The sequence below is a fragment of the Tachysurus vachellii genome, chromosome 1 (genome assembly GCF_030014155.1).
Source record: "Tachysurus vachellii isolate PV-2020 chromosome 1, HZAU_Pvac_v1, whole genome shotgun sequence".
Lineage (NCBI taxonomy): Eukaryota > Metazoa > Chordata > Actinopteri > Siluriformes > Bagridae > Tachysurus > Tachysurus vachellii.
This window is the reverse complement of record NC_083460.1, coordinates 4,172,306-4,187,641: the sequence shown is the minus strand read 5'-3', so window position 1 is coordinate 4,187,641 and position 15,336 is coordinate 4,172,306. Positions and strand designations below refer to the sequence as shown.

General features: G+C 37.3%; 1 pseudogene; it reads left to right on the top strand.

Annotated features, from left to right (window-relative positions):
* The window catches only part of LOC132843030 (uncharacterized), a 34,814-nt pseudogene extending 22,754 nt beyond the window's left edge, over positions 1 to 12,060 (top strand).
* The last annotated feature ends 3,276 nt before the right edge of the window (positions 12,061 to 15,336 follow it).

The following is a 15,336-nucleotide window of genomic DNA, read 5'->3' as shown; positions in this document are numbered from 1 at the left end:
GGCGGTTGTGGCTGCTATTGTGAAATTGGTCAAATGTAAACATAGTGTTAATGTGTGAGTCTGCCTTGGTCAACCTGTGTAGGGAGATGGGTGCCGATTTGTTTGGGTTCATATACCCCCTTCTCTATTTTTTACCTGTTTTTCGTTAGTCAGGGAGAGAGGTAAGAATATTGTCTTTAATTTTATTGTTATTTTGGGCAGGGAAGTTACATAGTTACTTTTAAGTAAGTTTCTGTTTTGTTTGTTGTTTTGGCCTTTGCTCTCTCCTGACGCTTTGGGTTGTTTAGGCTTATTTACAGTTTGTATTCATTGGTTTGTTACGCCCTGGACAATAAAGAAAATATGAGTATTTTCTTTGGTGTGGTGTTCTTTTCGATTACGGTGTTAACAAAGAGGGGATTTGTGTGAACCTTTTTTGGGTAGTACCAGTTTAAGAAGTGAGAAGAGCTGGGATAAGGGCTCATTTATTTATTTTACTTGTTTACGTTCTCAATAACCCCTAGAAAAATTTGAGTTTGTAACAACAGAGGTTTAATATTAGAAATAAAATGTACTGCAGGTTCAAGTCTCTGTGTTGAGTGATTGTGTGAAACCTGATGAACTTCCTGGTAGCATCTGGGTTTAATAATTTTAATGAAAATAGAGAATCAGAGCGCCAAAGTCGGGGAAAATGACCGATTTCTGAGGTTGTGCTCTATTTTAAGAGCTCTTTTTACAGTTATAACCTGGTTGTGTTACCATATAACCTATAATGCACTTCAGTTTTTCCTCTGTATATCAGGTAATACTAAAACTCTATCATTCTCATGTACTGTCTGGGTATCCTTCATTTTCTAAAGGGTTAAAGAAGCTCTTGTTGTTTATTTCCTTTCATGGAGCAGTGGCTGTTAACAGCTTTCATCACTGGTAGATTAAATGTACCTCAGTAGTGACACAGTGATTCCTGAATGTTCTGATCGTCCTGATTCAGTGTCTGAGTAACGCTAATACTGCTTCCTAATGTGGCTTGCTTGCAGAGGTAGAGAGCATGAGGACACTGAAAAATGTAGCTGTAAAAAGTGGAGGATCTGTCACTATTCCATGTCTGGTGAGGAAGGAGGCAGCGTCACAGTCCAGTGTCTCTACAGTGCTGCGTATCAGAATAAACAGAAGCAGTGGTGCAGATTTAAAGATGAACAATGCAACACATTGAGTACTGAAACATCTCAGAATTCCACAGTGTACATCAGTGATGATGGGAGAAGATCCTTCAGTGTGAAGATAAGCAGACTGAAGAAGAGTGATGCTGGATGGTACTGGTGCAGTGCAGGAGATCTGCAGGTTCCTGTTCACATCAGTGTCAATGATCCACCTCCAGGTATTATCACATACACTCATCAACTTTAACAAATGATGAGAAAGAAATCACACTGATTATTTTCCTTTGATTTGACAACAGTCACTACATCAAATACTACAAAAGTGACTACAACAGTGACTACAACAGTGACTACAACAGTGACTACAACAGTGACTACAACAGTGACTACAACAGTGACTACAACAGTGACTACAACAGTGACTACAACAGTGACTACAACAGTGACTACAACAGTGACTACAACAGTGACTACAACCGCTCACCAAGACAATACGTACACGTAAGTAGGAAAGCTTCATATTATTTAGGCATGGTGTTTTCCTCTGCAGTTTTACATTTATATTCATGATCACCATGAGCTAATGTATATGAATGAAGAAAAACTATTTCAAATGATCAAACTTTACTTTCTTTTTTTTTTATGTTTTAAACAGATCTGACTCAAAGCACAATTCAGGTGACATCAGATGTACATATTTGCAAGAAAATTAGAGAAACAGTTCATCATGTTTCTAATTTGAGTTCTTTCTCACCCACAGTGTTTGTGACATCAGTTCCCAGCAGTGATGAAACCATGTAAATGCCAAAACACCATTATTCGCTCTTTCAGAAAATGCGGAACACTTTAGACCATGATGTTTTTCTCTGTAAATTTGTCACCTTATTCATGACAGGGTGCAGAGGTTTTTTTTTTATTGCTTTTCTTTATTGATAATAAAGTTCATACACACAAAACACCCATAACCAAACAAATAGGACATTGTAAAGTAAAAGTAAAACATCATTTAGGGCACTTTTTTTTTTATTAATGAAACCAACAATACAATGAGATATATTCTTTAAAGTACAAATACACAGCAACTAAAATAAAATAACAATGCCAGATGACAAGAGCAAAATTATAACAAACAAAAGGAAAAGGGTGCTACCCTATACATCATATCTGCTTACAATATTATAAGCTCGAATTGCCTTTTTATTTTACATTTTATGAATGTGAAATTTTCCCATTAATAATAACAATTGTATGAAATATGCCTTCTCTTTTTCAATCCCGTGATCATTAAAGTGTATCATTATATCGAGTCCACTCAACTGCAATTCAATGTTCAGTTTTTTCATAATTAAATTCTGAATCTCAATCCAAAATATTTTTGTATGTAGGCAATGGAAAAACAAATGAAAAATAGTTTCCTTTTCATCTTTACAGAAATTACAGGAGTAATCTATATATAATTTAAAACGTTTCAGCACATGTTTTACCGGGTATATTTTATGCATTATTTTAAAAGAGACTTCTTTTACTTCCACCGTTTATTATCCACCGTTCGCCAAGCTTTACGCCATTTCACATCCCCAAACACAGTAGACCAGAAAAAAACGAGCTGGAGGATAAACAATATTATTGAGTATATTTCTAATATAGTTTTTTGAGACTCTATTTTGTAAAATATTCGTATTACCAATAAATATTTAACCCTTGATATCTGTAAAATTTAGATCTTCCTCCTGTAATGCATTCCTCAGAAGTATCAATACTTTTTGGGGAATTGCATCCATTACAACAGCAAATTCTTTAGGTCTAACTGGTATTTTATATTTATTCAAAAATTCTCTATATGTCAATAAATTTCCATCATTAATTAAAAGCTGACTAACTAATATAATATTGTTTTCAACCCAGTATTTTAAAAAAAGAGATTTATTTTTATATAGGATGTCTTTGTTGTTCCAAATATAATATCTCCTAGGTGAAAGGTTATGCTTATAGGCCAGTGTCCATGCCATGAGAGCTTGTTTATGAAATTTTGCAAGCTTAACCGGTATTTTTTCGATTGAATAATTACACTTTAATAAAAACAAGAGGTCACCCAATTGCTTGAATACATAGTTGGGAAAGGAGTTCCAAATACTGTCTTTATCTTTTAAATATTTAATAAGCCAATTTATTTTAAATACATTGTTTAAAGCATCATAACTCAACACTTCTAAACCACCATGATCTTTGGAATTGCATAAAATTTCTTTTCTCAGATAATGAGGCTTGTTTTTCCAAATAAAATCAAAAAGCATTTTATCTAATTGTTTTGTAACTTTAGGGGGAATGTCTAATGATAATGACACATATACTGATCTGGAGATTCCTTCGGCTTTTGACAAAAGCACCCGCCCCTGAATTGACAAATCCCTTTATAACCACATATTAAACTTCTTATTCGTTTTGTTAATAATTGGATTAAAGTTTAAACTATTACGCAAATATTCATCTTTACATATAACAACTCCTAGATATTTTAATTGATTTGCAGTTGGAATATTACAAAGATTTGGTAAATTACAATCTTTAAGAGGAAACAGAACTGACTTATTCACATTCATTCTTAGCCCTGAAACACCTGAAAAATCTTTTATGCATTTCACTGCTTTACTGATTTCATACCTATCTTTCACAAACAAGGCAGTGTCATCTGCAAATTGACACAACTTAAATGTTTTTCCTAATGTTGTGATTCCCTGAAAATGTCCTTTTTTTTATGTGAAGAGCCATTATTTGTGTTGCTAATAAAAACAAAAAGGGAGAGATCGGACATCCCTGTCTAATCCCTCTATTTATTTCAAATCTTCCAGATGTCCCCCTTGCTAATTTTACAGAACTGGTACATCCTTTGTATACAGTTTTAATAGCTTTTTGAAAATAACAGCCAAACTCAAAAAAGTCAATTGCTTTAAATAAAAAGTTGTGCTCTATGGTATCAAATGCCTTGTGAAAATCAATAAAAAAGATAAAACTATCATCTAAGACATATTCATTGTAATCTATCATATCTAAGATCTAATCTAATATTATTACTAATGTGCCTTCCTTGAATAAATCCAGTCTGTTCCTCATCTATAATATTTTCCAATCCTTTTTTCAGTCTTTTGGCAAAAATTAAAGCAAATAGTTTGCCATCATTATTTAATAGACTAATGGGTCTCCAATTTTCTAAACATAGAGTATTTTTATCTGGTTTTGGAATTAATTAATAACGCCTTGTCTTAAAGAAGCGGGCAATTCCCCCTTTTCAACAGATTCTATGAAGACAGCTAACAAAAAGGGAGCTAATTTATATCTAAACACTTTATAGAACTCACTAACAAGTCCATCATTACCTGGAGAACGATTATCTTTAAGGCTGCCAATACACTCTTTAACTTCCTCTAATCTTAAATTACCATCACAAAACAATTTAAAATCATTATCAATAACTTTGGCCTTGTCTTTAACACGGAAAGTCATTCAGATCAGGAGATACAAAATTGGAAGTATGCAGGTCTTTATAAAACTGAGTAACAAACTTTGATATCTTATTTCCATCCTCTGTAACTGTATTATTAATTAACAACCTGCTTAAAGAAGTCAATTCGCCATTACTTTTCTCCAAATTAAAGAAATACTTAGTATTTTTTTCGCCCTGTTCCAACCATTTATGTCTTGACCTAATAAAAGCACCCTCTGCTTTTTCTTGATAAATGTTATCCAATTGTACTTGTAATGATGATATATCCATCAAATCCTGTGCATTCAAATTAACTTTACTAGACAGGTGCATTATTTCTTTTATAACACTATATTCTTTTTGTCTTTTAACTGAAGCAACATTGAAATAGCTAAGTTCCTAATTTTGTATTTCATTATTTCCCAGTGTTTCACATAAATTTTTGTTATTTCAGCCTGAAACCAATGCTTATTTTTTTGTTACTTTGATACCATCGTTTTAAAATGATCATCATTTAATAACTTTTTATTCAACTTCCAATAACCCCTTTTTAGTTTAAATTCAGCTGGACCATGCATATTAATCATAATTGATATACCCTTATGATCAGTTAAAACTGACGGCTCTATAGAAACAGTCTGGACATACTGTTCCAGTTCATGTGATATTAGGAAAAAATCAATGCGTGATTGTTTGGAATAATCTTTGTTGCTCCATGTATATATTCTCACAACGATTTCACAACGAGTTTCATTGCTTCTCGATGGCCATCGATCCATAACTTCATCAAATACACTATTGAAATCACCCCCCACACCCCATACAATTTTTGCCAAGGGAAATTTATTTTTAATTTGCTTCAGATTAATTTCGATATTTGTGAAAAACGTTTCATTTAGCCGTCTATTATTAGTGGCATATGAATTTACAAGCATGTAACGAGTTTGATCAATGTTAACATGTATTATTACCATTCTTCCCAAACTATCAATTTCGTGGCTAAGAACCTGACCCATGAACTTTCCCTTTAGTATAGCGACCCCTGCAGTCCTAGTGCTGAAATGTGTAAACCATACAGTATGTCATTTCCCCATTGACTTCTCCACAACCTTTCATCTTCCTTACAAGAATGTGTTTCTTGTACGAAATAAAAATCGACACCCTTTCTTTACAATATAAAAATAATGATTTCCTTTTCAAAGGATCACGTAAACCTCTGACATTAATCGAAAAATCTGAAATAGACATGAAAACTTACCCTTTTTATAACAAAAAATTAGTTCCTAAACTAGGGTCTTTCACTTGCTGTTGTCGCATAAATATCTTCTACATAATCCTCTGCAACATATAATAAATATGTAACCGCCAGTAAATGCAGATTATCTACCGTTACATATGAACACTTTTTCAAACATTTTTAAGTAGATTGTATAGATGCCATTCTTAACATAACTACAACTTGTTACCAATATAGCCTACATAAGTCGGCTGTCGCTTACACGAAAATAAGAAAAGTTGCTTGCTCCGATCAATATATGTTCCAGTTAACGAAACCTTAGGTAACTCGAACCTCTTTCTTATCTATGTAAGCCTTATCACCTACAAAGTATGCTCTCTTTCCCTCTTTGCGTGCCTTTTCTACAAGAGGCCAGTCTGCAGCAGTCAGATCCTCTTTGAAGCGAAGATGCTTTCTTTGTAAATATTCATTAGCTTTGGCAAATCTCCACACCAAGTCTCTTGCCGTCCGTGAAAGAAACCTGATGATTACTGGTCGCGATGTGACGTTGTTCTTCATCTCTGGAGGTTTGCCAATCCTGTGGACTGTATCGATGGCACCTGTCACAACGCGGATAATGTTCTCTTGCATCTCAGCCAAAGACGGTTCATTCTCCCCATCATTCTTAACTATCTTTGTTGGACGTTTCTCTGGAGTATTGGGGTTGGTGTTACAGGTACTGTACCTCCTTAAGACGCTTTACAGGCATAAGAATGAAGATCCCTACGACACCTCTTTTCTTTAGCTGATAGAGTCCTCCATCTCCACAGATTCCTCCATCTCCATAATCCGAACACAAATCAGTTGTTAAAAGTCTCCAAAAGTGTCTTTACAAATGTATCGCTAACAATGTTTGGCAACTATGCAGTTTAAAACTTATTATAATAAGTGGACGCCATATTTCTGTCTCAGCTCAAAACACCACAACCGCTCACATCGCCATCATTTAGGAAGGAAAAATAGTGAGAAAATGACAGTTTAATGTCAGGAAGATATTTACAACAGAACAATCTTAAAAACCTTCACATAGAGAGACAGTAGTGTATGTAGTGGGCATAACAACATCAGTGTCTAAATGTGTGACATGAACCACAAACATACACCAAAAACCCCGACAAAGCCCAGACCCATGTGTGTTTTAACTCAACATAAAGTGAAACACGACTGCACTTTTATTTATTCTATTTTGGAACTTCATGATGTTTGATTTAATTGATTTAGAACTTGATATTTCAATAAATACGACCTTGTAAACTTGGAGTATTTCATCATCATTTCGTGGGGTGATGGAGGAAAGGTGGGGCTTGAAGATCAACCACAGTAAGCAGAAAAAGTTTGAGCTCCACTGATGTACACAGAACATGAGTGTAAAAATTAGGAAGAATTTAAATGTAAATATAGGTGAGGTGATGGTGCCCTCTAGTGGCACAAATGTATAATAATAATAATAATAATAATAAAAAAAAAATAATAATAATAATAATAATAATAATAATTATAATAATAGGGGGGCACAGTGGCTTAGTGGTTAGCACGTTCGCCTCACACCTCCAGGGTCGGGGTTCGATTCCCGCCTCTGCCTTGTGTGTGTGGAGTTTGCATGTTCTCTCCGTGCCGCGGGGGTTTCCTCCGGGTACTCCGGTTTCCTCACCCGGTCCAAAGACATGCATGGTAGGTTGATTGGCATCTCTGGAAAATTGTCCGTAGTGTGTGATTATGAGAGTGTGTGTGTGTGCCCTGTGATGGGTTGGCACTCCGTCCAGAGTGTATCCTGCCTTGATGCCCGATGACGCCTGAGATAGGCACAGGCTCCCCGTTACCCGAGGTAGTTCGGATAGGCGGTAGAAGATGAATGAATGAATGTGTAGATTTGTTTTTATTTATTTATTCTCTATTCGAGAAGTAGAGAAGCAAACCAGGATCAGAAACCAATGACACGACTGTTCCCACAGTAAGTACTGTGTCTTATGTCTTATTTCAGTGCCTTTAGTACCTTTTAGCACTTTTAGTGAACTTTCATCACCACAATTTCTCATCAGTGCTGTTACTTACAGTAACAGTAAATAAAATCTTTTCAGGCTGAGAGATCCTACAACTGTTTTCAATACAGGAAAGAAGAAATTTCAACATTCACACAGACATACCGCAGAGGGATAGCAGTTTTAACATTTTACATGTTTTTGCAGTTATTTTATTTAATAAAGATAACATTAAAAAATATAGCTGCAAGCAGCGATGGCGGGCCTTCGCATGTTTGTTTATCGCTATACAGTGCCTTCCAGAAAACAATGCACGGTGGGCAAGTGCATCAATTGGGTAAATATCAGTGGACTATTTTATGTTGTTACTGACCTATTTGGGGACTGTAGGTAAATGAAACCCCACATTTTAGACAAATGGGGGCGCTAATGAGCCACTTAAGAGACACACCTTTGTCTGACCTTTTTGTCCACACTTAACAGCCGACAAATGTGATGTATGTGTCAAATTTCAAGTTAATCTAAGCACACCAAAAGCCTTAAATATGCCTGAAAAAGAAAGTAAAGTTTGACGCTTTGCCATGTGAACAGCGTTCAAGATAGCAAAAATCCCTACGCAATTTATCATGTACAATGTCTAAGCATCATGTTGACCACTTTTGGTGTCAATCGCATGAATCCTCTAGGAGGAGTATTTAAAAGTCCATTGCATGCAACTGTGAAAAAATCCACCTTTGTGACTGACACACTTCCTGGTGCCTGTTGGTGGCGCTATGTCCGAGATTCACAATAGGCACATCGATGCGATCGGAGTCCTTGGCCGAACATACACATCGCGTGTCATCCCAATAAGACATTTTTTGCTTTAGATATTAGAGACTTCCTGTTTCTCTGAATACTCCATAACTTTGTCGCCTCGCCATGGCAGCACCGTTCGAGATATCAAAAATCCCTTCGCAATTTAGCAAGTGCAATGTCTCGGCATCATGTTCACAACGTTTGATGTCAATCGCATGAATTCCCTAGGAGGAGTATTTAAAAGTTCACCGCATGCACTTATAAAACAATCCAAAATGGCCGACTTCCTGTTGGGCGGAGCTCATAGTTTAGAGCGCGAAAGTTGTTCGGGTCGATGAGATCTATATGCGTACCAACTCTCGTACATGTGCGTACATAATTGCCCGATCTGTGCACCAATGTTTGTTTTTGCATTACAGGGGGCGCTACAGAGCCCCCCTGCCACGCCCGTATTCCAACCTTTGTCCAATCCTAGTGTCGCACGACTCTGACGTGTGTGCCAAATTTCAAGAGTTTTCGAGCATGTTAAGGGACCCCAATTGGCCAATGTGTGGGGGGAAAAAAAATAAAAAAATAAAAAATATAGCTGCAAGCAGCGATGACGGGCCTTCGCACATTTGTTCATCGCTATACGGTGCCTTCCAGAAAACAATGCACGGTGGGCAAGTGCATCAAGTGGGTAAATATCAGTGGACTATTTTATGTTGTTACTGACCCATTTGGGGACTGTAGGTAAATGAAACCCCACATTATAGAGAAATGGGGGCGCTAGTGAGCCACTTAAGAGACACACCTTTGTCTGACCTTTTTGTCCACACTTAACAGCCGACAAATGTGATGTATGTGTCAAATTTCAAGTTAATACAAGCACGCCAAAAGCCTTAAATATGCCTGAAATAAAAGTAAACTTTGACACGATGCCATGGCAACAGTGTTTGAGATATCAAAAATCCGTTCGCAATTTCGCATCTGCAATATCTCTGCGTTATGGTGGCCAAGTCTGGTCTCAATTGCATGAATCCCCTAGGAGGAGTATTTAAAAGTTTACCGCATGAAGCTGACAAAAAATCCACCTTTGTGACTGACACACTTCCATTTATTAGGGCCTGAGCACCGAATGGTGCGAAGCCCTATTGTTTTTCCTCGGGAGTATTAATTTTTTTTTTTTTTTTTTTTTTTTCCCCCCACACATTGGCCAATTGGGGTCCCTTAACATGCTCGAAAACTCTTGAAATTTGGCACACACGTCAGAGTCGCGCGACACTAGGATTGGACAAAGGTTGGAATACGGGTGTGGCAGTGTGCTGCATCTTTTCAACCGCTCTGAGCGGCAAGTGTAAAGGATTTTACCGCATAGTTAGCCGCAGAGTTTGTGCCCTGACAGAGCTGAATAATCTGCACATCCACGTCATGTCCTCCAGCTGGGTATTCAAACACTTTATGGATTATCTGGGTAAAGTAAACGAAAGAGGAGCGCACCTTTTCGCCTACATCCCATGCCACAACAGCCCAGTCTAGAGCTGCCTTGGTGAGAAGATTGATTTCAAGTATCGCGATGTGTATCGCCAGAGTGAGACTCCACTCTGGTCACGGGCACTTGCTGGGCTACCAGTGTTTGAAGCTGTGCTACATCCGCTTGATTTGCAGCAGGCAAATTATTCTTTCATGATTGAGTGATGGAATCCATGTCCAGGATGATGCAAAACTTTAATGAGACAAAGCAAACAATTCCAAACCGCAAAACACACTTGTGTACATAGCAGACAGGCAGAGAGATAATTAAACCAGAAACAGCAGTTAGTGAGGCAAACTAAACAAACAGGGGCAAATAAATCCAAGAAACAAAAGCAGTAAGTCATACACAGAAAGACAATAAAAGTACTAGGCAAAACAAATGCAAAACGCAAAATACTTCTCATGGTGTGTAATGTGTGCTTCACTTAAATTCTAACGCACCTGGAATAATTCTGGAAAGGGCTCCCTCTGGGGGACAACTGGTTGCATTCTCACATTACTGCTTTTTACAGTGTGACAGAATTTAAAATTTGTTGTGTGAATAAACCAAAGCAATCAAAACTTGCTATGAACTGAAGTTTAATATTATAAATAAAATGTACTGCATGTTTACCATGTCATAATTAAATTATCAATTTTTTTTTATTATGCCAAAAAAAATCCAAAATGTCATTGCCGAAAAAAAATCCTTGGTAGAAACCTGATAAACTTCCTGGTAGCATCCTAAGTTTTAAACATTTTAATAAAAATATAGAAGGAGACAGAACAGACACTGTCCTGACTGCAGTTGAGTGCGACTATTTTTACATCAGTTACTTTACAATTGCAAATGATTCTCGGTGATGATGCAGTTTCAGAGCTCTCAAGTTTTGAAGACAGGCATGACTGACATCTCCAACCCCCCAGTGGCTCGACTAAGAGCTCCAGGGGAGACGCGCTTGATTCCTGCCTGGCTCCATAGAGACAGCGGTGCGTACAGATACATTTTGGGCACCAGGGCATATTAAATATATAGTCAAAAGGTTTTTCTGTGTGAGAAATACAATGTGTGGCGGTAAGGCGTGACAAAAGACCCAAATGCGTGACTGTCAATCTCAATGCGTGACACTTGATAGCCCTGCAGTTTCTCTATAAAAGTATGTGATCATGTGACCAGTGTGAACCTATTGAAGGACACTGAAATATGTAGCTGTAAAAAGAGGAGGATCTGTCAGTATTCTATGTCTTTATGAAAAACAGTACAAAGCAAACAATAAATTCTGGTGCAAAGGGTACTTTTGGTCTACCTGCAGTATCGTAGCCTATGCAAAGTGGAAAACCATCAGTCATCGATCATCCAGAGCAGAATTTGTTGACGGTGGAACTGAACTCTGTCTCTGAGTCTGGAACGGGTTGGTGTGCTGCAGAAATTGGGGATAAATGGCAGCCGGATGACCGTGATTATTTGTACCTGACAGTTAGTCATGGTAAGAAGCTGAAATGAGTCAGAATTATAATTGTTATAAATTCCCTTACACCACTCATTTACTGCCTATTTATTCAGATCTGTCAGTGAGGGAGAGCAGAGTGAGAGGTGAGGAAGGAGGCAACGTCACAGTCCAGTGTCTCTACAGTGCTGCGTATCAGAATAAACAGAAGCAGTGGTGCAGATTTAAAGATGGACAATACAACACAGTGGGGACTGAAACATCTCAGAATTCATCAGTGTACATCAGTGATGATGGGAGAGGAATCTTCAGTGTGAAGATAAGCAGACTGAAGAAGAGTCATACTGGATGGTACTGGTGCAGTGCAGGAGATCTGCAGGTTCCTGTTCACATCCGTTTCAGTGATCCACCTCCAGGTATTATCACAAACACTGATCAACTTTAACAAATGATGAGACAGAAATCACACTGATTATTTTCCTTTGTCTTGACAACAGTGATTACATCAAATACTACAACAGTGACTACAACCGCTCATCAAGACAATACGTACACGTAAGTAGGAAAGCTTCATGTTATTTAGGCATGGTGTTTTCCTGTGCAGTTTTACATGTTTAATATTTATGAACTTTTTCAAAGATGGAAGTGATGTGAAAAATAAACATCATAAAAAAATGGATATCATTATAAATCTGTCTGAGAGGCTGCAATCACCATGAGCTAATGTATATGAATGAAGGAAAAATATTTAAAGTGATCAAACTTTTTTTTATGTTTTAAAGAGATCTGACTCAAAGCACAATTCAGGTAAAATCAGATGTACATATTTTTAATAAAATTAGTGTATCAGTTCATCCTAACACATATTTCTAATCTTAGTTATTACTCACTCACAGAGTTTCTGAATTTTGTCCCCAGCAGTGATGAAAATATGTAAGTCTTAAAACACCTTTATTCTCTCTTGCAGAAAATGCTAAACACTTTAGACCATGATGTTTTTCTCTGCAGTTTTATAGATAAGTAAATGTGTTGCTTTATGGAAAAGATGAACATGTGCTTAGAGTTCAAACCCAAACACTGCAGTATTTAAGCGGTAAGTGAACAGGTGATTATTACACATGATACTTTCTTGCTTACAGAAACTTTGTCATGTCACATGGGATTATGTAAATACACATGAAATCATGCTTCATGATAATGTGCACCAGTGAGGGAAGTAAATAACTACATGTTGTCTGGTTACAGTACTTAAGCTGACAGTTTGTGAGGGTAGTAGAACAACTGCTTGGAAGGTTGTGAGTTCAAATCCCAGCACCAATAACAGGCTGCCACTACTGGGCCTGTGAGAAAGGCTCTTAACACTCAAGTGCACAGTATAGTACACATGTATAGTATAAGTGACTCTGGATAAGGGAGTCTGACAAAAAGTCTATGATTACTGTAAGGGTACTTCTTTATTAAAGTATAATGAAATGAGTTTTTTAGGGCTTTATTTATTTATTTAATTATTTATTTCTGTTTACAAATATCCAGTGCAACGTACAAAAGTGCTTAAGTATCTCTCATTGAATATATTAACTCTGGTTCACTAGGTTACATTATTAAGATTTTTAGGTTTATATATATATATATATATATATATATATATATATATATATATATATATATATATATATATATACATACATACATACATACATACATACAGTACAACAAACGGGGAAGGAAGTGATGGTACACACGCACGCACAGACACCCACCCACACGCACATACACACACAGACACACACACACACACACACACACACACACACACACACACACGCCAGACATCCGAAGTGAGTCTCCCGCATATTGATAGCGGCTCCCTGATGCCCGCGAATTAGTTAAAATCTCCCGGAATCTATAGCGAGCGAGCAAGAGCACGCATGCGCGACAGTGACTGCGCTCCAAACCTTGTAGCGCGCACATGGCATAGAGTGAGGGGAAGCGAGAAACCTTGCGTGTGTGCTAGTGTGCGTGTGTGCCTCAATAAGCGCAAAAATAATACCTCCCGGAAATACTTTTTGCAGGTTGGGATGTCTGACATGCTCACACACAGACACACACAGACACAAAGTTTTTTTTATATATATATACATACAACAAACAGGGAACGTGCTAGGAGACACACACGCACATACTGTACACCCACACACACGCACAGACACACATACACACACAGACACGCACCCAAACACACACATAAAAAACGCATGCACAGACACACACACATGGGCGTAAATCCTGGGGGGGCCGGAAGGGACAACCCCCCCCCCCCCCCCCCCATCCGAGGGTTGTCCCCCCATCCGAGGATTGTCCCCCCCCCTTTAAATATCGCACTCTCTATTGTGAAAATGTATGTATGTATACCTAAATAATTGTGTAAGTAGAAAAAAAAAAAAACAAACGCAAAAAATGCATTTAGAAACAGTTGAGTTCCCCTCACCTTCCCTCCCCTCCCCTTCCTCACAGTGGTTTGACCCACTGCCTACTTTCCCAGTTCATCTCACCTACTCTGCACACACGAGTCAGGTGTGTGACTGCGGCTCAGTTACTGTTGAACTCCATTAAGTAGGGGATTTTATTCACTTTAAATAAAGCGATTCTCTTTAATGTAGTTGATGCAGACTCATTTATAAATTAGTTGCGGCAAAAATGCTGATTTTACATGAATCTGCTATATTAGCGATTAAAATATGACTTATCTAGTTAACGTTAGCTTGTTAACAATAGCTTGTTGCATAGTGCACTGCAACTAATACTGTACGCCAAAGCCGTTTCCCATGCATTGTTTTATTTGGGACGACTTGGCATAATGTTAATATATAAACCTATTGTTTAGCGGTGCATTTACTAAATGAGCTCTGTGTTACGTCCGAACTGACCTCACTGTATTTTTTTGTATAATCAATTTCTATTCTCTTCTTAAGTGTCTTAATTAATTTTAAATAAAATTTTAAACCTTTTTTAATTCCTTGTTTTTATTGTTGTGATTATTTTTTATGATAGTTTTACTTCCTTTATGTAAAGCACTTTGAATGACCATTGTGTATGAAATGTGCTACAGTATAAATAAACTTGTCTTGCCTTGCAGTGTCATAGACTAGATAAAATGACGGAGAAAAGAAAAATTTGAACATGAGAAAAACTTTGAAAATAACCATAATGACGCAGTCTCCATGCTACAATAATAATGATAAAAGCAAAGTTTTTCACTATGATGACATATCTTTATACTGTAAGTACAATTTGACTGTATTATTTGTGTCCCCCTTCAAAAATTGCTCATGAGAAATTTAATATTTATTGACCCCCCCAATGAAATTTATGCCCATGCACACACACACACACACACACACACACACACACACACACACAGACACACAAAGGTTTTTTTTTTTTTTAATATACATACATACAACAACGGGTCTCTCAAGTTTTGAAGACAGCAAAAGTGCACCCCCCCCCCCCCAACCCCCTCGGCCTGTTGCGTTAAATCTTATCCAGATAGTGCTATTTTCTGATTGGCTATTGTTTAGCCTCTTTTTTTGATTAGCTGATATGTGTCAGGCTCGACTAAGAACTCCAGGGGAGACGCGCTTGATTCCTGCCCGGTTCCATAGAGACAGCGGTGCGGACAGATACATTTTGGGTGCTGCGGCTTATTAAATATATGATA